This window comes from Myotis yumanensis, unplaced genomic scaffold (genome assembly GCF_028538775.1).
Source record: "Myotis yumanensis isolate MYYU_CA2020_CCGP unplaced genomic scaffold, mMyoYum1.0.hap1 SCAF_10, whole genome shotgun sequence".
Taxonomy (NCBI): domain Eukaryota; kingdom Metazoa; phylum Chordata; class Mammalia; order Chiroptera; family Vespertilionidae; genus Myotis; species Myotis yumanensis.
This window is the reverse complement of record NW_027223761.1, coordinates 67,907,496-67,932,766: the sequence shown is the minus strand read 5'-3', so window position 1 is coordinate 67,932,766 and position 25,271 is coordinate 67,907,496. Positions and strand designations below refer to the sequence as shown.

General features: G+C 42.5%; 2 pseudogenes; one reads left to right on the top strand and one right to left on the bottom strand.

Annotated features, from left to right (window-relative positions):
* Window positions 1-11,358: 11,358 nt before the first annotated feature.
* LOC139018492 (peptidyl-prolyl cis-trans isomerase E pseudogene) lies at window positions 11,359-12,274 on the bottom strand (annotated as a pseudogene).
* A 4,220-nt stretch (window positions 12,275-16,494) lies between these two features.
* LOC139018491 (transcription initiation factor TFIID subunit 2 pseudogene) lies at window positions 16,495-19,502 on the top strand (annotated as a pseudogene).
* The last annotated feature ends 5,769 nt before the right edge of the window (window positions 19,503-25,271 follow it).

The window sequence follows — 25,271 nt, the reverse complement described above, 5'->3', positions numbered from 1 at the left end:
AACCAATGGGTTAGAACGGAGGATTGAAGTAAGTAGGAAAGTATACCTTTCAAAAAATAATTATTTAAAACCCCACAAGCTAAAAATAAATAAAGAAAGAAAGAAAGAAAATGAGAGGAGGAAGCAAGATGGCGGCGATATAGGCAGACGCGTCCCAGGTCTTGTCCCGGAGCAAACGGAGTAAGCAGCTGAAACTAATAACACCCACCCCGAATTGGCAAATTTACTCAGCTGGTGAGACGGCTTGCAGCCTGGAAGGGCAGACCTCCCCTGGAAAGGTTAAAAACCAGGGATCTGGGCAGGAAAGTTTGCCAGACCTGAGCCCAGAGGGTCGGAGGGAGACCGCATGGCAGACAGCCGCGTCTCTTGGGACAGACACAGACCCTGACCAGGGTAAGGAGTTCCGCGGGTTTGCTGGCGCCAGGAGATTTGAGATTTGGATTTTGTGATTGCGGAGAACTGAGACTAAAGGGGGCATCCTGAGGAACTGATCAGACCGTGCAGTGCCCATAAGAGAGGAGCGTTTCCCAGACCATGCAGTGCTGGTAAGAGGAGCGTTTCCCAGACCGGTAAGAGGAGCGTTTCCGCGGCCGGCCGGCGTTTGTCTGTTTCTTTGTTTTCACTGAACCCTGCTCATAGGACAGTTCGGATACAGACACTCACCTGTGCTGAAGAGAGGGTGAAGGTGCAGACGAGGGGAATCTGGGGAGAGGCTGAGGAAAGAGGGGGAGCCGGAGGAGGTGGCAGCGAATTGAGTGCTGAGACCCCCCTGGGCCCAGGACTGGGGCAGCCATTCCTCCAGAGGGTGGAATTCCTCCCCCCAGCCCCCCAGGCAAGGAGCACAGCCACACCCAGATTCCACCCTGTATGAGATAAAGGACTAAAACAAGCTGATTAGTCCCTGGGAGTTACCAGGGTCTGGCCTATAGAGGGATTTTCAGTCCCACCAACAACACAGAGCAGGGTAAGGATTAAAAAAGGATAGAGAAGCTGTATAGCCTCAGAGGCCAACCCAAAAACACTGCCACCCAGAGGTTGAGCCACAAACTGACTCTTAGGGGAATACAAATTAAGGCAGACTGGATCACAAATACGGCCTGCTTTAAAATCAGGACTGTGATTTACAACACGGAGGAACAGTGTAATGCAGGCAACACTCTCCTAAATACCTGGCAGGACCAAGGCGAACCAGGCTGAAGAGTAGAAGAACCGAAAGACCATCACTACTGCAAATTTTTTCTTTTTCTTTTTCTTTTTAATTTTTTCACCTTTTTACTAAGAAACCAATTTTTTTTTTCTCTTTTTCTTCTTTTTCCATCACCTGATTTTACCCTTTCAATTACCACATTTTTATTTTTAACCAGTATTATTACTCCTACCATTTTACCATTTTTTAAAGTGCCATTTTATTTTCTCTTTATTTTCTTTTGGGATTAGTGTTCTCCATTCTATTTTCATCGTTCCTTTAGCATTAATTTTCCCTATCTCAATTCCACCTCTTTGCTAAAACCCTCTTCCTTACTTTTCCCCTTTTGGTGTCCTGTTTCTCTTACCCTATTCCTGCTCCAGACTTTCCCAATTCCCTCTTTTTACCCCCTGTCTAATTCCACCCTACTTATATATCCTATTTCCAATCTACTGCTCTAAATCCTTATACACCTATTCTTTATCCTTCTTCACTTTCCAACCATTTTTTTTTCTCTCTTATCTTTCTATTGTTTTCTTGATTGTTGAATATATTGGGCTTTTTTTTTTTTTTTTTTTTTTTTTTTAATTTGTTTGTTTGTTTTGTTTTGTGTTTTTTCTTCTTTTTTAGGACTGGTTGTGAGGTTGTTTTTCTTTTTCTTTTTCTTTTTCTTTTTTTTTTCTGCTGGTTTTTCCCTTCCCTCCCCCACCCCACCCCAGCTATTTTTGTGCTTCTGTTTTCCCTTACCCCTCTGGATATTATTGGTGGTTTGTAGTTTGCATTCATCTCCAGGGATCTGTTGCTGGAATTTGTTGAGATTAGTGGCAGTTCTATTGGAGTTTGCTCCTCATACGGGGAGTCTCTTCCCCACTTCTACTTCATTCTCTTTTTTCGCTCTCTTTTTTTCCCCCCTCTTTTTTCCAATTCTATTTTTGCACTCCTTTTTTGTTTGTTTTTTTCTTATTTTTCTTTTCTGTTCTCTCTTTTATCTTCTTCTCTTCTTTCTCCCTTATCCCCTAATTCTCTTAATTCGGGTGGTCACCTTTATTTGGAGTTATTAATATTGTGAATATACTTGTGTTCAGTGCCTGGTACGTTGTGCCTTGCTCTGTTGTATTTTGTGCCTTTAAATCAACGCAGCAGATCCAAGCAACAGCAGCCCCCTGATCACCGCAGCCTCCTGATCACCACAGCCTCCTGATCACCACACCCTCTGTCTGTGGAACAGCAACTGTACGTGAAGCCTCCCCCCACCAGCCAGAAGAGCCAACACAGCTGTGAACAACACCCACCAGAGGAGCTGCTGCCAACTGGAAAGCAGCTGCTACCGCAACCGTCTGAGCAGCAACCACAACCCAAGGAGCCCCTGCCACCCAGGGAGCAGCCACTGAACACCTCAACATCTACATATGTCAGCGAGATCAAACATGGGTAGGCAAAGAAACCCCCAAAGGAAAGAAAAGGAGGACTCGCCAGAAAAGCAGCTAAGTGAGACAGAGATATGCAACATGACGGAAAAAGAATTCAGAATAAGGTTCCTAGAGTACATGCACCACATGTTCAAGAAGCAAGAAGAAACAGATGAAAAACTCAACTACTTATGCAAGAAGCTAGAAGAAACAGATGAAAAAATCAACAACTTAAGTAAGTCCCAAGAAGAAATGAAGAGTGACATAGCTTCAATAAAAAACTCCATTGAAAGTATCAACAGTAGACTGGGAGAAGCGGAGGACCGAATTAGTGAATTAGAAGACAAGGAAGCAAAACACACTCAAACTGTACGGCAAATGGAGAAAAAAATTAAAAGACAGGAGGAGAGCCTAAGGGAGCTTTGGGACAACATGAAACGAAACAACATACGAATAATAGGGGTGCCAGAACAACAGAAAGATGAACATGGAGTAGAAAACCTATTCGAAGAAATAATATCAGAAAACTTCCCTGAGGTGGGGAAGAAAAAAGTCACACAAGCCCAGAGAGTCCCAAACAAGGTGAACCCGAAAAGACCCACACCAAGACACATCATAATTACCATGGCAAATGTTCAGGATAAAGAGAGAATTTTACAGGCTGCAAGAGAGAGACGGAAAGTAACATACAAGGGATCTCCCATTAGATTATCAAATGATTTCTCAACAGAAACACATCAGGCCAGAAAAGAATGGACGGAAATCTACAAAGTGATGCAAAGCAAAGGACTGAATCCAAGAATACTCTATCCAGCAAGGCTATCATTCAAAATTGAAGGGGAAATAAGAAGCTTCACAGACAAAAAAGGGCTAAGGGAGTTTATCACCACCAAGCCAGCCATGCAAGAAATGCTAAAGGGACTGGTGTAAAAAGAAGAAATATCAAGCTCAGAAAGAAAACAGCCACACACACACACACAAAAAGAAATGGCTACAAACAAATACCTTTCAATAATAACTTTAAATGTAAATGGACTAAATGCTCCAACCAAAAGACATCGAGTGGCTGAATGGATAAAAAAACATGACCCATACATCTGCTGTCTACAAGAGACCCACCTCATTAGAAGGGACTCACACAGACTGAAAGTGAAGGGATGGAAAAATATCTTTCACGCAAATGGAAAGGAAAAGAAAGCTGGGGTAGCAATACTTATATCTGACAAAGTACATCTCAAAGTGAAGGCCATAACCAGAGATAAGGAAGGCCACTTCATAATACTAAAGGGATCAATACAACAAGAAGATATAACCCTGGTAAACATATATGCACCCAATGCAGGAGCACCCACATACATAAGAAAACTTCTGGAAGATATCAGGGGAGAGATCGACAACAATACAATCATAGTAGGGGACTTTAATACACCACTGACATCACTGGATAAATCCGCTAGACAAAAACTCAGCAAAGAAACAGCAATCCTAAATGACTCACTAGATCAGATGGACTTAATTGACATCTTCAGAACACTTCACCCCACAGCTGCGGAATATACATTCCTCTCAGGTGCTCATGGGACATATTCAAAAATAGACCACATATTGGGTCACAAGCAAAGTCTCCACAAATTCAAGAAGATTGAAATCATAAAAAGCTTCTTCACAGACCACGATGGCATAATGTTAGAAATAAACTACAATAAAAACAACCCAAAATACTCAAACACTTGGAAGCTGAATAGCATGTTATTAAATATTGATTGGGTTACCGATGACATCAAAGAAGAAATTAAAAACATCCTGGACACTAATGACAATGAAAACACAACAATCCAAAACCTCTGGGACACAATGAAAGCAGTCCTGAGAGGGAAGTTTATAGCTCTACAGGCCTATCTCAAAAAACAAGAAAAAATGGTAGTCAATCATCTAACTCTACAACTCAAAGAATTAGAAAGAGAGCAACAAGAAAACCCCAGAGTGAGCAGAAGGAAGGAGATAATAAAGATTAGAGCAGAAATCAATGAAATAGAGACCAAAAAAACAATACAGAAAATCAATGAAACCAAGAGCTGGTTCTTTGAAAGGATAAACAAGATTGACAAACCCCTAGCCAGGCTCACCAAGAAGCAAAGAGAGAGGTCCCAAATAAACCAAATCAGAAATGATAGAGGCGAAATAACAACAGACCCCACAGAAATACAAATGATTGTTAAACAATACTACGAGCAACTCTACTCCAACAAACTGGACAACCTGGAGGAAATGGACAAATTCCTAGAAAAATACAACATTCCAAAACTCAATCAGGAAGAATCTAAAAACCTCAATAGGCCAATAACTATGGAAGAAATTGAAGCAGTCATCAGAAAGCTTCCAGCAAACAAAAGCCCAGGGCCAGACGGCTTCACAGGGGAGTTCTACCAAACATTCAAGGAAGAACTAAAACCTACCCTCCTCAGACTACTACAAAAAATTCAAGAGGAAGGAACGCTTCCAAGCTCATTCTATGAAGCCAGCATCACCCTAATACCAAAACCAGGTAAAGACATCACAATGAAAGAGAATTACAGGCCAATATCCCTCATGAACATAGATGCCAAAATCCTCAACAAAATCTTAGCAAATCGGATCCAGCAGTACATCAGAAGGATCATACACCATGACCAAGTAGGATTCATCCCAGAGATGCAAGGATGGTACAACATCCGTAAATCAATAAATGTGATACATCACATAAACAAATTGAAAGAAAAAAACCACATGGTCATATCAATTGATGCAGAAAAAGCATTCGACAAAATCCAACACCCATTTTTGATAAAAACTCTCAGAAAGGTGGGAATAGAAGGATCATACCTCAACATAATAAAAGCCATATATGACAGGCCCACTGCCAACATCATACTCAATGGACAAAAACTAACACCATTTCCCCTAAGAACAGGAACAAGACAGGGATGCCCACTCTCACCACTCCTGTTCAACATAGTACTGGAAGTATTAGCCATTGCAATTAGGCAAGAAGAAGGGATAAAAGGCATCCAAATTGGAAAAGAGGAAGTAAAACTGTCCTTATTTGCAGATGACATGATATTATACATACAAAACCCTAGAGACTCCATCAAAAAGCTACTAGACTTAATACATGAATTTGGCAATGTAGCAGGATACAAAATTAACCCCAAGAAATCTGAGGCATTTCTATACACCAACAGTGAACTTTCAGAAAGGGAGATCAGAAAAACAATCCCATTTACCATCGCACCAAAAAAATTAAGATACCTAGGGATAAACTTAACTAAAGAGGTTAAAGACCTCTACTCAGAAAACTACAGGACGTTGAAAAAAGAGATAGAGGAAGACATAAACAGATGGAAGAACATACCATGTTCTTGGATTGGTAGAATCAACATCATTAAAATGTCCATACTACCCAAAGCAATCTATACATTCAACGCACTTCCCATTAAAATACCAATGGCCTTCTTCAAAGATCTAGAACGAACTCTCCAAAAATTCATCTGGAATAAAAAAAGACCCCGAATAGCTGCAACGATCCTGAGAAAGAACAAAGTAGGTGGGATCTCAATGCCAGATATCAAGCTGTATTACAAAGCCACTGTTCTCAAAACTGCCTGGTACTGGCACAAGAACAGACATATAGATCAGTGGAATAGAATAGAGAGTCCAGAAATTAGCCCGAACCAATATGCTCAATTAATTTTTGACAAAGGAGGCATGAACATACAATGGAGCCAAGATAGTCTCTTCAATAAATGGTGTTGGGAAAATTGGACAGACATATGCAAGAAAATGAAACTAGACCACCAACTTACACCATACACAAGAATAAACTCAAAATGGATAAAGGACTTAAATGTACGACAGGAAACCATAAAAATTCTAGAAGAATACAAAGGCAACAAAATCTCAGACATATGCCAAAACAATTTCTTCACTGATACAGCTCCTAGGGCAGTTGAAACTAAAGAGAAACTGAACAAATGGGACTACATCAAAATAAAAAGCTTCTGCACAGCAAAAGAAACCATCAACAAAACAACAAGAAAACCCACCTCGTGGGAAAACATATTTGCCAACGTCATATCGGATAAGGGCTTAATCTCCAAAATTTATAGGGAACTCATACAACTTAACAAAAAGAAGATAAACAATCCAATCAAAAAATGGGCAAAGGATCTAAATAGACACCTTTCAAAAGAGGACATTCAGAAAGCCAAGAGACATATGAAAACATGCTCAAAGTCACTAATCATCCGAGAGATGCAAATCAAAACAACAATGAGGTACCATCTCACACCTGTCAGAATGGCCATCATCAACAAATCAACAAACGACAAGTGCTGGAGAGGATGTGGAGAAAAAGGAACACTTGTGCACTGCTGGTGGGAATGCAGACTGGTGCAGCCACTATGGAAGGCAGTATGGAGGTTCCTCAAAAAATTGGAAATGGAACTCCCATTTGACCCTGTGATCCCACTACTAGGAATATATCCCAAGAAACCAGAAACACCTATCAGAAAGGATATATGCACCCAGATGTTCATAGCAGCACAATTCACCATAGCTAAGATCTGGAAACAGCCTAAGTGCCCATCAGTAGATGAATGGATTAGAAAACTGTGGTACATCTACACGATGGAATACTATGCTGCTGTTAAAAAGAAGGAACTCCTACCATTTGCAACATCATGGATGGAACTGGAGAGCATTATGCTAAGTGAAACAAGCCAGTCAATGAAGGAAAAATACCACATGATCTCACTCATTCATGGATAATAAAGACCATTACAAACTTTTGAACAATAATAGATACAGAGGCAGAGCTGCCTCAAACTGATTGTCAAACTGCAGTGGGAAGGCCAGAGAGAGTTGGGGGGCAGGAGGGAGGGGAGTAAGAGATCAACCGAAGGACTTGTATGCATGCATATAAGCATAACTAATGGACATAAGACACTGGGGGGTAAGGGAGGGTAGTGGTTTGTCAAGGGCGGGGGGGGGAAAAAGGATACTTATGTAATACCCTTTGTAATACTTTAAGAGGAAAATAAAAAAAAAAAAAAAAAAAAAAAGGAAATAACATTGAACATAATATGCTAAAAATAAAAAAAAAAAAAAAAAAAAAAAAAAAAAAAAAAAAAAAAAAAAAAAAAAAAAAAAGAAAATGAAATCCACAAGCTAAGGGGAGACACTTTTGAGAATAGTTGAAATACAAAGAACAGAATATAAATGCTATAATTACAGGAGCATATCATAGTCACCTGGGCACATGAAGGATACAGAAGTTATTTTGACAACCATCTCAGAGATTAAGTAGAGGAGGGAGAGATTTGAACTCTTCATGTAGATGCCGAAAGTCTCACCATCTAAGAATAGCAACAAAAAGTTCTATGACTTTAAAGCTGACTCTATTCAGTGAATGTCTAGTTCATGCATGCTATGCCCCAGGAGCTGGAAATGTAAAAATAAATCTTTGAAAAGCTACTGAAATGTAGGTTTAGAGTTGTTGCTGGGGAAAATGATAACTAATAAATAAAAACACAGGAATAAAATCTGCTCCCACAAGTGTGCCTCAGTTGGGAAGGTGTCATCCATTGCACTGAAATGTCCTGGTTCATTTCCTGGTCAGTGCACAGTCCCACCTGGGTCTCCAGTAAAGGGTGTGCAGGAGGGAGCTGATGGGCATTTCTCTCACTCCCTCTGCTTTCCTCTCTCCCAAGAAATATAAATAAAAGTATTTAAAAATATGTTTTAAAAGAGCAAACTCTGTGGTTTGTGTATTCACAACTTTAAGTTTACTTTTGCCACGCCTTGTTTATGAGTGACAGAGTAGATTATTTCATATGTGATGGTTTCACAGCTGTATTTCTATGTCAAGGCTCAACAATAGTACACATTAGGAAAGTGCACTTTCTTGGATGTCTGTTCTCATTTCCTGGGAGGAACAGCTTTGTCTCAGTGACAGCAAATGTTGACAAGCAGTGAAGGTGATTGCCACTGTAATCAGCAGAAATGCTGACTGGCTACAAAAGTCACCTCCTGGGACTGATTACAGGATTATCCTTCCTCCAGCCTCGAGTTCTTACATATTGAGAAATGACCTTGTGGTGAACACCATATAGAGACGGGAATATACAAAACCATAACGTATTTTATCTGCCAATGACTTCAGCTACAAGAAAAGCTTTTGGAGGTTCTGAGAATGTCTGTACACAAAGTTCACACAAGTCACAGGCTCAGGAACATCACTGCATTTATGTCAGAAGAGACACTTTCCATCTAATGTACTGCAGTCTCTGCCATCCCTATGAATACAGTGTTTCTGCCTCAATAGCAGTTTAACTTCAGAGTCTTACAACAAATGTCACAAGATTATGAAATTTTGTACTTCATGGCACATGGCTCCTTTGCAGTACATGGGTAAGAGTTCCCCTAAACATTTCTGAGACTTATGCAACATATACTATGAACAGAGACTATAATTCATATTGTTAACAGAAGGACAGCAAAGGTCTCCTCTTCTGGGTGACCATTGACCTCACCAATAACCAAGGTACTGGGATGCAAATTACAACCACAAAGTCATGCCATCTTTCTTTCATGGCCTTGGGCAGCAATGCAAAATAAGCTGGTTTTGGACTGTGCTGGGCTGCATATCTGGTGCTCGGCCAGACCAGTCATGCTGTGCTGTCTGTTCCTAAAACACATAGATAGGAAGGTACTGACATCAGGCCAGGCCTTGAGATATGGTCTCATGGCCCCTTCCCAGCACTCTGTACTCTCTCTTCCTAGAACACATAGATAGGAAGGTAGTCACTGTAATGATGCTGTACTGTGTCAGGAACTATGGTTTTGTAACTTTGTGGTATTTGCAAATAAAAATGTTGTAACTCTTGCAGTCAGCACTGCAGTTCAGCCTCTGTTTCAGCAGGGTGTTGTAACTATAGTCGCTGGCCATGGAAGTCAGCACTGTAGTTCAGCCTTTGCTTCGGCAGGGTGCTATGACTGTAGTCAGCTGGCCAGCTAAATAAAGGCTCTTAAATTTAAATTCTGAGTGGGTGGTCTATCTCGCTGAGTGAACCCATAATAGAACAAAGAGAGATTTTTTGACATCATGCTCTGCCTTCTGAAGCACTGAAGTTTTGATGTCCCCACAATATCTGTTCATATCTACATGCTGACAGATCACAACAGTGCTTTCAAATCATGGCATGCAGTGAATAAAACCAACACAATGGTACAATAGGAAAACATTTTTACCAAAATACCATAAACCAGAGCCAGCGGTGTTCTGATTGGTGAAATAGAACCTAAGCCAATCATCACAGCATAATGTGAAAACTACAAACCCCCTAAACAGGTACCATTTCCTTGCTGAGGATGGGTGTTCTGGACAAACCCTGGGTCAGTCCCATTCCACAGTCAGAGAGAAAAGAATGAAGATCCTGCCAAGAGTTCAGAATATTCAGAATTTATTTAAGCACAAGAGAGAACTCAAGGTTTGTGGCTGGTTCACACTGTTCAGGTGAGCCAGGTGGTTGAGGAGAAACCACTTCAGCTACAATCACTCACAGTGACATCAATCGGATAGTAGGCCTGGGCAGGACAGCAGTGCAAGCAGCTCCTTCAAGCCTCTCTTGTACCTGAAACTCATGGGGAATCTAGCAAAGTGTATGTCCTGATAAAAAGGGATTATATTAAGATAAATGTGTAAGATAGAGTCACCTTAAGTGTTGCTATTCTGAGTAAAAAAAAAATGAAATATTCCCGACACATTTAAGGCAGCGTCTGCCTTCCCTGTCATGCACCCCCTAATTTTTTTCTTTGTGGAGAAGAAGCTGTAAATGTTTTGTAGCTGCCAGCAGCTGTTTCCTGTGGAAACCTGGGGTGCCAGCCTGTATAGATCCTGTTCCTGGGGGCTGCACAGCCCTCTTGCTTTGTGTTATGGGGACTTCCCTTTTGTGCCCTGCGTGCACCCCTCCCCAGTTTAGACGTCTCTAGGGGCAGTGGCCATTTTCGCCCCCTGGGGAGGGGGGCCCTGTGCCTCCCAGTCCTGGGACTCCGTGCCTGGAACCCTGCCTCATCTTCTGTTCCTGCCAGACCCTGTGGGTCACCCTCCTACCCTGGTGTCTGTAAGCTCTGGTTGGGCCAGGCCAGGATGGCGGGAGGAGCAGGCCCTTCCTGTTGGGCTGGATTGTACATATGTTAATAGCAAAGACCCAATGCCACATTTTTTTAATTGTGATTAAACTTTATTGTACAAAAAAACTGCTGGAAAGAAACAGAGAATCAAACAGTATTTCATTGCAAGCAAAAGCTAGACAGTAACCACACACTCCCCGACTGAACGCACTGGGAACCCGCGGCCCTGAGGCCGGCCACGGGCTCAGTGGAACGTGATCCGGAAGCTACGCTCCTGCTCCTTACTCCGCCCCTCGCACACCTTGGCCACCTCCTCCACCTTCCTCTGTAGCAGGGCCGAGTTCTGGTCGATCCACTGCAGGGAGTCCATGTGTGCGTTGAGGATCTTGCAGATCTGCTGTAGCGGGTCGCTGGTGTCGGCGGGGCCCCCGGATGTGTTCAGGTGCTCGATGATGTCCTTGAGGTCCTGGGCCATGCGCTTCAGCTGTGCGTCGATGTTCTCGGCCAGGTTGTAGGTCTTCTCACGTTAACAGGTGCTGGGTCCCCGGGGCTGCCGGATCCTGGATTCGTGGAGCGGTGCAGAGGAGGCGCCTCTCAAAAGTACTCCCCACAGTCGGAGATGATCACCTTCTCCTTTGGCTTCCCATCCTTGTTGCCCTGCTCCTCGATCTGCCGCAGGACATCCAGGCCTTCCGTGACCTCCCCGAACACCACGTGCTTGCCATCCAGCCAGTCCGTCTTGTCACACGTCAGGAAGAACTGGGAGCCGTTGGTGTTTGGCCCGGAGTTGGCCATGGAAAGCAGGCCTGGTCCCGTGTGCTTGAGGATGAAGTTCTCATCATCGAACTTCCTCCCGTAGATGGACTTGCCCCCGATGCCGTTGTGGTTGGTGAAATCGCCGCCCTGGCACATGAACTGGGGGATGATGCGGTGGAAGCTGCTCCCCTTGAAGCCAAAGCCCTTCTCGTGGGTGCACAGGCAACGGAAATTCTCTGCCGTCATGGGAACGACGTCTGAGCGCAGGAGTATCTGGATGCGGCCGGCTGGCTTGTTCCCAATCTGGATGTCCATGTACACCTGAGGGTTCAACCGGGCCTTTTTGGCAGTGGGCTCTCCCTCCTGTGCTTCTGCTTTGGGGGGCTCCGACCGCTGCTCCTCTTTATTCTCTTCCAGAGTCTTCCCAGAGAACTTCTTCAACCAGTCATCATCTGACCAAACTGGTCTGGAAGAGCCTTCCTTAATCCTCATTGGTTTGGCCAAATTGACGCAAATCGTCCGTCCAAAGAGTTCAGATTCATTCATGTTGTCGACGGCTGCAGCAGCATCCTCTGCCAACTCAAATTCAACAAAAGCAAGTCCTCGGTGCTTTTCTGTTTCATAATCCAGAGGAATCTGAATATCTGTGATATCTCCAAAAGGAATAAAAGCTGCATGAAGAACTTTGTCATCCACCTCCTCTGCAAGTCCACCCACGTACAGCACACGCTTGGTAGTGGCCATCTTGCTCCCGCGCTCTCCCTCTGGAAGCCAGGCCTAAGCTTATTTTTTAAAAAATTGTTTTAAATACAGCAAAACCCACACAGCCCCGCGGCACTTCCCTGATTCCAAGTAGTAAACAGCTTTCAACGGTAGAGCATGAGACTCTTAATATCAGGGTCGTGGGTTTGTGCCCCACGTTGGGCACCAATTATTGGGGTTCAACCCCAGCAGGTCCAGGGGTTCCCAAAAATGTGGAAGGAGTCGGCAAAGAAGGAATGACAAGGAGACACTGTTCAGTTGATCAGCAGTCTAGCCAGGTTCTCTAGCCAGGTTCTAGCCAGGGTCTCCAGCCAGGTTCTGAGTTTATTTCTCCTGCTACATCTGTATTTATACCAGTTGATCTTAGTCCTATCCATTCTTTTCCAAAGATTAGGGTTTTTGTTATCTCCATTCCAGGGAGTAAAGATTATGTAGCTTAAACGTGATTGTTCATAGTTAAAGTGATTAACTACCCGCCTGGCACTTAAGGGGTTTTACTGATAAAAATCCCCACCTGGGGAAGCAACCTTTCTCTGAGAGGTGACTTTGGTTAAAACACATAGCACAAAGAAGGGGAGCAAACATATTAAGAACAGTATGCCATATATGCCTGGTCCCTTGAATCCTATGCTGGGCAGATGTTGCTTCCCCGAAGCAACTGTGTCAAGCAGCAAGGGTGGTCCGGCTTCCGGCAGAGGATCTTTTCTTTTCAGTCAGTAACTTAAAGCTGTCTTTTTTTTGTCTGCTGAAATAAGAATTATGAAGTCAGTGTGTGCAGGGATAAAGGATAAAGTTTAAACACAACAGCTCCATTTTGTATGCATTTTGCATGCTTGTACTAAGTAGAGAAGGAAACTGTCAGATATTTTTCACAAAGTTATCCTATTGATTGTACACTGCAGGTACTGTATTTCTTTGCTTTGATTCACTGAAAAGACCTATCCAGTTAATATTAGTAATGGAAAGGAAGTGTTAACAATGAAAAATAATGAAAATTAAACTACTTCTGTCTGTGAATCATTTAAGCAAAATCTATCTTTAGAGTCTCACATTTCTGCAGTTGTGAATAAAGACTAAGGTGATACATCAAAACAGAAAAAGAAAAAAAGAAATGACTTTTAAAAAGGTGAACGAGGGCCATTGCCGCGAGAGCAGAAGATGCGAGGCGAGGTGTTTTGGCCTAGGAGGGCTCTGGCCTGTTGCTTCCACGGAGGCGGGACGGTGATTATCTGGACACACTAGTATCTCCTCTGCTCAGTGGAGGGAGGTGATCTGACTGGTAGACCAGCCCAGGGAACCAGCCAGGCCTAGCGTCTGCCGCCTCCAGGGGGTCGCATGTTTCCCTGTAAGTGGAGCCTGTTGTTGCCCAGACCTGCACATGACTGGAAAGATGTCTTTGCTGGAGCTGCGGTAACTGAGTACCACAGCTGAGGGGCCGGAACGACAGACCATCTCCAGTGGAGGCTGGCCATCAGGTCAAAGCCTCAGCCACGTTGGCTCCTTCTGCAGGCTTCGAGGAAGGGTGAGCTCCGTGTCCCCAGCTCCTGGGGCATCACCCCAATCTCGGTCCATGTTCACATGATGGTCTCTCTGAGTGGATCTGTGAACCAAACCCCTCTCCCACCCTTTTATAAAACAACACCAACCATGTTAGAATAAGCCCACCATACTCCAGCAAAACTTCTTTTTAACTAATTACACAGGCAGTAGCCCTGTTTCTGCATAAGGCCCCGCTCTGAGATCTTGTGTATGGGGACTTGACTGTGCCATTGTGGGGGACACAACTTTTTTTTTATTATTTCTGGAGTTTTTTATTTTTTATTTCTGCAAGTCCACCTCAGTGTGACATACCTAAGTGGCCTGGCTGTTCACAGCACAGTCCACAGTGCACATGATGTGAAGGGTCATTCTTTAAAAAGGTCTACATTCCAGAGGACAAGATGGCAAAGAGGAAGGAGGGGCACTGTTTGGCAATTGATCGTTTTTTTCATTCATCACATCAGGCTAAGACATCCATTTCACAGAGAAGAAGGTACAAGCATGCGCCATGGCCTGGAATGTGCTGATTGCATCTGATGCTCCATCACTAGTCAGCTGATGGCTCAGTGAATTTGATGCTTCAAACACACCTTTGGCAGGCCATCTCAGAGGCAATGCTCTAAGGATGGGATGCCATCCTCCAGGATTAAGGGTGCATTTTTTTATTCCAGGACTTGTATACGGCACTGTGACAGTAATCAGAAGGATGCCTGGAACCAAGGGGCACACGCAGGAGTAGCTCCACTTGCCATCACTCCCCCAAAGCCACTCAAGGAACATGTGCTTTCCATTCATGCACCTGTAGGGACCAGGAGCTCTCCTCCTGCAGAGCCCAGGTGAATACTCCTTCCAGGAGACATTTGGGGTTCTTTATATCTAGGAACCAGTAGTCAAGAAGAGTCACAATCTTGTCATAGGAATTTGACTGATCAGCAAGAAAATGTAGGGCTATTGCTCTTGCTTCAACTGTGTGGACGGCACAGACCCAGGGATGCCCCTTCTTCCAGCCTCCAACCACCCTCCAACCTCTTTTCCAGTCATCACCTTCAGAAACACCACAGCTATCCTCAACCTCTGAGACCAGCCAATACTGTTTTTCTCCTTAACTTCTTATTGTGGAACATCCATGAGATCCCAAATTCTCCAGAATTATTCCACCAAGGTGGAGGCTGCTGTCAACTGCCTAGTCAACCTGCATCTGTGGGTCTCCTACTTGTCTCTGGGCTTCTATTTAGGCCTCGACTATGTGGCTCTGGAGGGTGTTGGCCACCTCTTTCTCGAGTTGGCTGAGGAGAAGTACAAGAGAACCAGTGTTCCACTTCTATGGGAACGTATGCACAGGTGACCCAGAGTGCCTCATTTGGATACACCAATACAGACGTCAAAGGGTACTTAATTAAATAAGGCCGAGCTTAAACCAAAACTAAAAAGAGAGGAGACACAGGAGACAGACAGAGTGCAAGAATCACACAGGTTTATTTACCAGATAGCTGATGGGTTTCAGTCTTTGGCAGGCCACCCGAAGATACTCGCTGACAGAGACACACGGAGGTCATCAGATACGCCGCAGCAGGAGCTTGGTCTCTTGACTCAAAGAGAGGCCTCTAACAGTCTGAGCACAGCTGACTCCTCCCCTGACACCGACACCACCATCAAGCACGGCCCTGGTGGACCCTTTGATGCAGCCCTTCAACTTGCTGAAGCTTTGGAAAGCCCATCGCCAATGACACCGCCCGCTGGCTAGATCAACAAGGATAACCAAACCACCGACTTGAGGACAGCTGAAATCCCTTGACTGAAGAGGCCAGCAACCTTCTACTGGAACAAGGCTCCTTGTGCACTCCATCCACTATGTTTATAGGTATGCTTGCTATAAACACTGCTTGTCAGTCTTCTTCTGAGTCTTTAACAACCCAATCCGAGAGGTGGCTGCTGGTTTACATGCGCTATCATTTAAAAAATTAAAAAAGGGGGAATTTTCCGGAAGCTGGTCCATCCTTGCTGCTTGACACAGTCTCGGCAGGGAAGAAACATCTGCACAGCATATGTTTCAAGGGACCTGGCGTATATGGCATACTGTTCTTAATATGTGTGCTCCTTTTCTTGGCGCTATGTGTTTTAACCAAGGTCACCTCTCTGAGAAAGGTTGTTTCCCCAGGTAGGGATTTTTCCCTGAAGTTAGGGAGGGAATAAAACCCCTTAACTAAGTGCCAGGCCAGTAGTTAATCACTTTAACTACAAAAAATAACGCTTAAACTACATAATCTTTCCTCCCTGGAATGGAGAAAAGAAACACCCAAACCTTTGGAATAGAAATTGACAGGATTAAAATCAACTGCTATAAATACAGATGTAACAAGACAATAAGACACAGAACTTGGCTGGAGATCCTGGCTAGAGAACCTGGCTAGGCTGCTAATCAACTGAACCCTGTTCCCTGTCATTCCTTCTTCACCGACTCTTTCCACACCTTTGGGAAACCCTGGACCTGCTAAGGTTAATCCCCAACAGGCGGAGGCAGAGGCAGCGGGGCCGGACGTGGGCACCGGGGGAGCCCGGCCCGGGGGCGTGTTTGCGGGGAGCTGTGGTGCCAGTGCCAGTGCCAGTGCTGGGTAATGCCCGCCGCCCTCGCCCTCAGGGAAGCTGGGCAGCCCAGCTCTGCAGCATCGCTTCATGCTGCCCACTGTCTTGGAGCCCGTCAGAATGAACAGGAAGAAAGGAGACAAGGGCTTTGGAAGTCCAAAGCCATACAAATTAACCCATCAGGTCGTCTGCATCAACAACATAAACTTCCAAAGAAAATCTGTTGTGGGATTTGTGGAGCGGACTATATTTCCCACAGTTGCAAACTTGAATAGAATCAAGTTGAACAGCAAGCAGTGTAGAATATACCGAGTAAGGATCAATGATTTAGAAGCTGATTTTATTTATAATGATCCAACATTAGAAGTTTGTCACAATGAATCACAACAAAGAAATCTCAATTATTTTTCCAACGTCTATGCAGCTGTGCTGAGTGCTGTGGATCCTGATGCAGGAAATGGAGAACTTTGCATTAAGGTTCCACTAGAGTTATGGAAACACGTTGATGAATTAAAGGTCCTAAAGATACACATCAGTTTTTCTTTGGATCAGCCAAAAGGAGGTCTTCATTTTGTGGTACCCAGTGTAGAGGGAAGCATGGCAGAGAGAGGTGCTCACGTTTTCTCTTGTGGGTATCAGAATTCCACAAGATTTTGGTTCCCATGTGTTGACTCATACTCTGAATTATGTACATGGAAATTAGAATTTACAGTAGATGCTGCGGTGGTGGCTCTTCCCAATGGCGATTTGGTGGAGACAGTGTATACCCATGATATGAGGAAGAAGACCTTCCATTATGTGCTTACCATTCCAACAGCTGCGTCAAATATCGCCTTGGCCATTGGACCTTTTGAAACACTTGTAGATCCATATATGCATGAGGTTACTCATTTTTGTTTACCCCAACTTCTTCCATTGCTTAAACATACCACATCATATCTTCATGAAGTTTTTGAATTTTATGAAGAAATTCTTACATGTCGATACCCATACTCCTGCTTTAAGACTGTATTCATCAATGAGGCTTATGTTGAAGTGGCTGCTTATGCTTCCATGAGCATTTTTAGCACAAATCTATTGCACAGTGCCAGGATTATTGATGAGACACCTTTGACTAGAAGGTGTTTTAGCCCAGTCCTTGGTCCAGTAGTTTTTTGGATGTTTTATATCCAGAATGTCTTGGTCTGGTGAATGGGTACTGAAGGGAATTTTAAGCTATATTTATGGACTTTGGATGTAAAAAACTTTTGGAGTGAATGAATACCGCCATTTGGATTAAAGAAGAGCTGGACAAAATTGTGGCATATGAGCTGAAAACTGGTGGAGTTTTACTACATCCCATATTTGGTGGAGAAAAAGAGAAGGATAATCTGGCATTCCATCTATACTTTTCAATAAAGCATCCACATACGCTGTCCTGGGAGTACGACAGTATGTTCCAGTATAAAGCTCACCTTGTGATGAGATTGATTGAAAACAGGATCAGTATGGAATTTATGCTACAAGTTTTCAATAAACTGCCAAGTTTGGCTAGTACTGCTTCATCTCAGAAGTTCCAGTCCCATATATGGAGTCAAATGTTGGTTTCCACATTTGGGTTTTTGAAATCCATCTCGAATGTCTCTGGCAAAGACATTCAGCCTTTAATAAAGCAGTGGGTAGACCAGAGTGGAGTGGTAAACTTTTATGGAAGTTTTGCATTTAATAGAAAAAGAAATGTCTTGGAATTGGAAATAAAACAAGATTATACATCACCTGGAACTCAGAAATATGTGGGACCACTTAAAGTGACAGTGCAGAAATTAGATGGATCCTTCAATCATACATTGCAAATTGAAGAAAACAGCCTTAAACATGATATACCTTGCCATTCCAAAAGCAGAAGGAATAAGAAGAAGAAAATTCCACTGATGAATGGAGAGGAAGTTGATATGGATCTTTCTGCAATGGATGCTGATTCCCCTTTGCTGTGGATAAGGATAGACCCTGATATGTCAGTCCTGAGGAAAGTAGAATTTGAGCAAGCGGGTTTCATGTGGCAGTACTGGCTCTGCTACGAGAGGGATGTGGTTGCACATCCAAGAGTCCATCTTGGCCTTGGAAAAGTTCCCCACACCAGCATCGCGGCTTGCCCTCACTGACATTCTAGAGCAAGAGCAGTGTTTCTACCAAGTAAGAATGTCAGTTTGCTTCTGCCTTGCAAAGATTGCAAATTCAATGGTGAGCACTTGGACAGGACCACCAGCCATGAAGTCACTCTTTACTAGAATGTGGTGTTGTAAAACTTGTCCAAACATTGTGAAAACAAACAACTTTATGAGCTTTCAAAGTTATTTTCTACAAAAGACTATGCCAGTTGCAGTGGCTCTATTGAGAGATGTTCACAACCTTCATCCCAAAGAAGTCTTAACATTTATTTTAGACTTAATCGAGTACAATGACAACAGAAAACATAAGTTTTCAGATAACTATTATTGTGCAGCAATGATTGATGCCCTTGCCAACTCTGTAACACCTGCAGTCAGTGTGAAGTTCGAACTTTAGATAATTTAAATCCAGATGTGTGACTCATTCTTGAAGAAATCACCAGGTTTTTGAATATGGAAAAACTTCTTCCAAGTTATAGACACACCATCACTGTGAGTTGTTTGAGAGCCATACAAGTGCTTCAGAAGAATGGTCATGTTCCGAGCGATCCAACTCTTTTTAAATCCTATGCAGAATATGGCCACTTTGTGGACATTAGGATAGCAGCTCTGGAAGCAGTTGTTGATTATACTAAAGTGGACAGGAGTTATGAAGAACTGCAGTGGCTCCTTAATATGATTCAGAATGACCCTGTATCCTATGTAAGACATAAGATTCTACACATGTTGACTAAGAACCCACCATTTACTAAGAACATGGAGTCTCCCTTATGCAATGAAGCCCTGGTGGATCAACTTTGGAAACTTATGAATTTGGGTACTTCACATGACTGGAGGCTATGGTGTGGTGCTGTGGACTTGTACTTCACACTTTTTGGACTCAGTAGGCCTTCCTGCTTACCCTTGCCAGAGCTTGGGTTGGTTCTTAACCTAATGAACAACAAATTATGAACAACAAATACACATCTATTAACAAGTGAATCTAGAAATCTAAAAATCAAGTGAATAAAAAATCTGATGGGGGGGAGACCAAGATGGCGGCATAGGTAAACACCGGAGACTGTTGCCACAAACAACCACTTCAAAAATACAACTAAAAGACGGAACGGACATCACCCAGAACCACAGGAAGGCTGGCTGAGGAGAGACTCTTCAACTAGAAGGAAAGACAACAGCATACCGAGGCTCAGAGGAGGCGCAGTGTGGAAAATATAAAGGTGCGGTGGTGCGCGCTCAAAGCGGGCTGGTGGCTGAGGGCTGGGTTGTCGTTTTCAATCAGGAGGGAGTCTCAGACTCTGAGCTCCAGATCCGGGCGAGTCTCTAGGGACTCAGACTCAAACGGGAGAAGCGGAATTGTCTGGCATCAGTTGGAACGTGAGGGCAGCTTTCTCTCCGAGGTTTGCAGCGGTTGCTGGGGTTCTGAGAAGCAGAGCCTCTGGGAACGGGACTGAGAACAGCCCCGTTGATCCCCTGGGACCCTCCCCGCCCAAGCCCTGCGAAGAGCCATTTGCCGGATAGCCTCAGGCAAAGGCTAGATTAGCACCTCTCCAGAGGACAGAAGTTTTCCCGCCGGCAGACACAGCTGATTCTCACAGCAAGTCGGCCTGGTGGTCAAATCCCTCTAGTATTAACTACAACAATCAAGGCTTAACTAGAACAAGACTGCACACAAAGACCACAAGGGGGTGCACCAAGAAAGCATAAAAAATGCGGAGACAAAAAAACATGACAGAAATGGAGGATATAGAGGTAAAAAACGCAATTTTGAGGGCTTGCAATAATGTGCTAGAAGCTGCCAATAAACTTGATGAGAGCCTCACGAAAACTAATGAGACCCTCGATGCTATGATAAAGAACCAACTAGAAATTAAGCATACACGGACTGAAATAAAGAATATTATACAGACACCCAATAGCAGAACAGAGGAGCGCAAGATTCAAGTCAAAGATTTGAAATGCGAAGAAGCAAAAAACACCCAACAAGAAAAGCAAAATGAAAAAAGAATCCGAAAATACGAAGATAGTGTAAGGAGCCTCTGGGACAGCTTCAAGCGTACAAATATCAGAATTATAGGGGTGCCAGAAGATGAGAGACAGCAAGATATTGAACACCTATTTGAAGAAATAATGGCAGAAAACTTCCCCCACCTGGTGAAAGAAATGGACTTACAAGTCCAAGAAGCGAAGAGAACCCCAAACAAAAGGAATCTAAAGAGGACCACACCAAGACACATCATAATTAAAATGCCAAGAGCAAAAGACAAAGAGAGAATCTTAAAAGCAGCAAGAGAAAGAGGCTCAATTACCTACAAGGGAATACCCATACGACTGTCAGCTGATTTCTCAACAGAAACTTTGCAGGCCAGAAGGGAATGGCAAGAAATATTCAAAGTGCTGAATACCAAGAACCTACAACCAAGAGTACTTTATCCAGCAAAGCTATCATTCAGAAGTGAAGGTCAGATAAAGAGCTTCACAGATAAGGAAAAGCTAAAGGAGTTCATCACCACTAAACCAGTATTATACGAAATGCTGAAAGGTATCCTTTAAGAAGAGGAAGAAGAAAAAGGTAAAGATACAAATTGTGAACAACAAACACGCATCTATCAACAAGTGAATCTAAGAATCAAGTGAATAAATAATCTGATGAACAGAATGAACTGGTGATTATAATGAATCAGGGACATAGAAAGGGAATGGACTGACTATTCTTGGGGGGGAAAGGGGAACGGGAGATGCTGGAAGAGACTGGACAAAAATCGTGCACCTATGGATGAGGACAGTGGGTGGGGAGTGAAGGTGGAGGGTGGGTCTGGAACTGGGAGGAGGGGAGTTATGGGGGGGGGGGGGAAGAAGAACAAATGTAATCTGAACAATAAAGATTTATTTTTATTTATTTATTTACTTTTATTTTTTATTTTTCGCTTAAAGTATTACAAAGGGTATTACATAAGTGTCCTTTCCCCCCCCCCCGCCCCCCCCGCCCTTGACAAGCCCCTGCCCTCCCTTACCCCCCAGTGTCTTATGTCCATTAGTTATGGTTATATGGGTGCATACAAGTCCTTCGGTTGATCTCTTAATCCCCTCTCTCCTCCCCCCCAACCCTCCCTGGCCTTCCCACTGCAGTTTGACAATCAGTTTGAGGCAGCTCTGCCTCTGTATCTATTATGAACAATAAAGATTTAATTTAAAAAAAAAAAAAAAACAGAAACAGACTCATAGATACATAGAACAGATTTGAAGTTGCCAGAGAAGGTGGGGTGAGGGCTCGGTAAAATGGGTAAAGAGGGTCAAAAGATACAAATTAGTCCTGGGGATGTAATGTAGAGCATGGTGACTATAGTTAGTAATATTATATTGCATATTTGAAAGTTGCTAAAAGGGTAGAACTTAAAAGTTCTCATCACAAGGAAAAATGCTGTAATTATGTATGCTGTTAACTAAATTATTGTGGTAATCATTTCATAATATGTAAAAATATGGAATCACTATGTTGTATACCTGAAACTAATATAATGTTACATGTCAATTATACCTCAATAATAAAAACAAAACAAAATATAAAAAAAAATCTGATGAACAGAATAAACTGGTGAATATAATAGAATCAGGGACATCGAAAGGGAGTGGACTGACTATTCTCGGGGGTCGGGGGAAAGGGGTGTGGGGGTGCAGGAAGAGACTGGACAAAAATCATACCCCTATGGATGAGGACAGTGGGGGGCGAGGGAGGTAAGGGCAGAGGGTGGGGTGGGAACCGAGCGGGGGGGAGCTATGGGGGAAAAAAGAGGAACAACTGTAATAATCTGAACAATAAAGATTTAATTTTTAAAAAATGTTTATGAAAAAATTGTTAGGAAAGCCATCGCTAGATTTTTATGTCGCTAAAAGTGTCAGGTACTCTGTTCCAAGCATTCAAAATTTCTTGTTCGTAGTTGCACTCTTCATTATTCAAACGATTTCATACCAGATTTTCAAGTTTTGACCTTAAGTCAACAAACACATGAGTCCAAATGCTACCTTGAAAATCTGCAAGTTGCATCTCTAAGTCATCAATTTGCATCCATTGGAAATCCTTTAATTCCAAAGTACTGTAAACAACTACATCCAGATACTTAATTATTTTAATGGTCTGTTCTAGGCTTCTAAATTGGTTGAATCTTTCTCTGAACTGCTCAAATAACGAGTTTACTATATTCTGGTACATAAGTATGGACGCCATTACACTCGTTGTAGTGGCCTTCTCGAAATACTTTTTTATCCAAGGAAAATACTTATAAGTTTTAATTTCAATATCTCCCTTGAAAATTTTAAGTTTACTTTCAAAAGATTTGATGTATCCAAACATAACGTCAATACTTTTGCCAAAACCTTCTAATTTTAAGTTCAGTTCATTCATATGAACAGAGACATCTGTAAAAAACATCAAATTGCTGACCCACTTATGATCATTGATCTGAGGAAAGTTTGCCAGATCCTTATTCTCAATAAATACCGTAATGTCTTCAAAACACTCCATAAGTCGCTCAAATGCCTTACCTTGACCCAGCCATCTCACATTATTGAACATCAGTAGTCCACTGTAGGTTGAATCTACTTCCTGTAAAAGTGCAGAAAATTCTCACGTGTGAAGGGGTCAAGAAGCTATAAAATTCACAATTTTTGTTACAACTGACATTAAATCATTCAACTGTGAGAATCCCGTCTTCACACACACCTCCTGATGGATAATGCAATGAAAAGGTACAAGTGGATGTCTAATAGCTTCCATAAACAATTTCAGGAATGCCACATTTTTTCCCACCATATTTGGTGCCCCATCTGTTTTGACTGACACAATTTTAGAGATATCAATGTTTAGGTCACTGAATGTTTTTATAACAATCTTACAGAGTTCGTTTCCTGATGTACTTATTGGCACTGATTCTAACTTTATCAACTCTTCTCTCATTGTGAGACCATCAGAATATCTAGCAATAATGGACAACCGAGCATTCGATGTGACATCAGTAGTTTCATCAAGAGAAATAGAAAAATATTTACAACTAATTAAGTCCTTTTTTAATTGATGTTGTACGTTTTTGTTAAGATCTATTATTCTGTCTTTGATAGCATTTCTACTGAGTGGTAACTCAGAAATTCTTTTAATAATATCATCTTTATTTTTCATATCGTGAAATAGAGCTGGTGCACATCTTAGATGTGTTTCCTTAATAAATTCTCTGTCACTGAGGGCGTTTCCATGCTGAGCTATGGAGTGAGCAATACAGTAACTTGCTGATGTTAAATTTTAGAGCATCTTACAAGTTTAGTGATGGAATTTCATTGACTTTTATACAGGTGTAGCTGCCTAGAAATGTATTCCTTCCTTTCATCGATACTTTTTTTTCAAGAGCTGACAATGATTAGTTTCAAAATGTCTCTTTACATTCCACATTCTGCTTACTACCGTTTCATTACACAGTATGCACAATGACCTGTTGTTTCTGTCGACAATCCCGTACATCTCGGTCCATATGTCTTGAAAGGGTTGGCTACTGCTACTTCCAATTCCTTTATCATTCAATCTTGCTTGGTTATTTTTTTGATTCTTCATCACAAGGCTGCAAAAATAAATAAATATAAATCACAGCATTTTTTTATAAAAGGTTGATAGGTTTCTTACCTATTAACTTTTTTCAGTTTTGTTGCACTGACACCTGGTGCAAAAACAATTCAAAGACAGAATGTATAAGCAACAAATATTCGGTGGTGTAATCAATTATCCAACAAACAGAATGTCTCATCGAGCACTGTTGCACTGTATATCTTTTAGAGAGGAAGGGAGAGGGAATGAGAAGTAGAAACATCAATGATGAGAATCACTGATTGGCCGCCTCCCCAATGGGGATCGAGCCCCCAACCTAGGCACATGCCCCTGGCCGGAATGGAACCTGGGGCCCTTCAGTCAGCAGGTTGACACCCTATCCACTGAACCAAACCAGCCAGGGTCTTGATTCCTTTTTTTTTTTTTTTTTAATATATTTTATTGATTTTTTACAGAGAGGAAGGGAGAGATAGAGAGTTAGAAACATCGATGATGAGAGAAACATCGACCAGCTGCCTCCTGCACATCTCCCACTGGGGATGTGCCCGCAACCCAGGTACATGCCCTTGACTGGAATCGAACCTGGGACCCTTGAGTCCGCAGGCCGACGCTCTATCCACTGAGCCAAACTGGTTTCGGCTCTTGATTCCTTTTTTATCATTCAATCATGTCTTTCTTTTTCTTTTGCATAATTCTGTTTGTTTGTTTGTTTTTTTACTAATTGCTTGAGCTAAAAATAAACATCAATAGATTTTTAGATATATATATTACTATAGGTATTATATATACATTAATTTTCAAATAAATATGGTTGGTTCAGTTTTTATTGTTGGCTTTATTATTTTTCTCTTGAAAACATTTTTAAATGAGAAGATACCAGATCAGAAATTCAATTAACATCTCTCGCTCGCTCGCTCTCTCTCTCTCTCTCTCTCTCACTCTCTCCTCCACTCTCATCTTTAATTTCCTACCTGAAAAATAGAAAATCTGAGAAAATGACTTATGTCCAGCCTGTCTGAAAGCCAGAAAGGGAGTTTATGTCCCTTCAGGACCCAAGGATTATCACCCTAACAAGAATTCCTTAAGTAAAGACAAAAAGTAAATAATGGCAACCAAAAATTGCCATAAACTAG